Source organism: Canis lupus, chromosome 14 (genome assembly GCF_011100685.1).
Source record: "Canis lupus familiaris isolate Mischka breed German Shepherd chromosome 14, alternate assembly UU_Cfam_GSD_1.0, whole genome shotgun sequence".
Classification (NCBI taxonomy): domain Eukaryota; kingdom Metazoa; phylum Chordata; class Mammalia; order Carnivora; family Canidae; genus Canis; species Canis lupus.
Genome location: NC_049235.1, coordinates 55,388,625 through 55,390,391, shown reverse-complemented (window position 1 = coordinate 55,390,391; position 1,767 = coordinate 55,388,625). Strand labels below are relative to the sequence as shown.

The following is a 1,767-nucleotide window of genomic DNA, read 5'->3' as shown; positions in this document are numbered from 1 at the left end:
GAATATGGAAAAGCAGTGAGTATGTTGGGTGTGTGTGTGTGTGTGTGTGTGTGTGTGTATACATGTGAGAGTGACACAGATTTCAGGTGAATATTATTTGGCAACATTACAAAAAACAAAAACAAACCAAAACCCAAAGGACATTAGCAAAATGAAAGCTGTGGGATATTTAAGTGGAGTTCAAAGAAAGTAGCAAAAGATAGAGGAAAGCAATTTTTAAAATCATATAATTACATAACAATGATTCTTTAGTTTGTACCAACCTTTATAGTTGTGTGTTGGTGTGAATGACAAGTGATGATTTCCTTAAATTTACTCCCACCCTGTTCTCAGTATCTGTTATGTGAAATCTTGTTTCCTGACATGTTTTAGGAAGAGAGGGTAGAGGAGGAGTCAGGCTGGCCTCAGTGACGTGTGCCATTTCCCAGTCCTGATCCATCAATTACACTGTCACGTGGCCTCAGCCTCTCTGAGGGAGGCTGGGGGGGGTGGAGGGCGCATCACCAGCCCCTGCCACACCTGGGGTGGGTGAGAACTCATGGGTCTTGGAGTCCAGAAACACTGGGTTCCAACTATCTCATACTCAGTAGAGGAGACAACATTTTCTGTTTTCCATCAAAAAGCATGCTATACGTCCCCGTATTTCCAATCACATTTCCAATTATGCTACAACACTTAACTTTTATTTTTATTTTTGTAAAGATTTTATTTATTTATTCATGAGAGACAGAGAGAGAGAGAGAGAGAAAGGCAGAGACACAGGCAGAGGGAGAAGAGGTTCCCTGCGGGACTCGATCCTAGGACCCCAGGGTCACACCCTGAGCCAAAGGCAGACGCTCAACCCCTGAACCACCCAGGCATCCCAACACCTAACTTTTAAATGGACGCTTTTTGTTGAAGAACATGTAAGCCCTTGGTTTATTGTTGTTGTTTTTTTTTAATAAAAACAATCCCACAGCATTTATTGTCTTCTGGTAATAACATAAAGGTAATCAAAACAATACAAACAAGGGTTTTAGAACTCTATTCCCAACAAAGGACATCTAAAAAAAGAAACTACGTGGCCTTCTCAAGAATTTCTCACTTCACTGATCATTCTAGTTGGAGACACTTTGGAGCAGGGTAATATTATCTCCTTTTAGCATGATCCGACCCAGTTGTTTTCTTGACTTTGTTTTAGAATGAATCTCTTCGGCATCATCTAACACAAGGTTCATGTACTCATCAAAACCAATGATACAGCCCTCTATCCGCATGTTTACTTGCTCATAAAGCCACACCTGAATCCGAGATCTATTTTGCAAGTATCTGAAATGAGGTTGATGGGCTGAACCATCACCTTCTGCACTTTTTGGCCCTGGCCACGGTACACCATGGTGGAAGCTGACCTGCTTTATTGTTTTGATTTTAGTGGAGAGCAGTGGTGTTCCATCCAATAAATAACATTCCCAACAAAATAGAAGAAAGCATTAGACCAAAAGAGAGGCATTTATTTTACGATTTATTGTACTCCGGCTTAAATTTGATCGAAGAAAATACACATATAGAGAAGTGTACGTATCATTAGTGTGCTGTTCAGTGAATTGTCACAAACGGACTATACCTGGGTGACCCGCTCTCAGATCAAGAAAGAAAACATTACTAGCAACTCAGAACCCCCTTCTGGTCTATGACTTCCTAAGGGTCACCCCTACCCTGCCTTCCAGCGGGGCAAGTGAATGCGTATTTCACATAAATGGAATCATACAATATGTACTCTTTTGTGCT

At 41.1% G+C, this 1,767-nt stretch overlaps 1 pseudogene; it reads right to left on the bottom strand.

The window, feature by feature from the left end:
- Positions 1-1,072: 1,072 nt before the first annotated feature.
- Positions 1,073-1,375, bottom strand: LOC100683712 (annotated as a pseudogene).
- Positions 1,376-1,767: the final 392 nt, after the last annotated feature.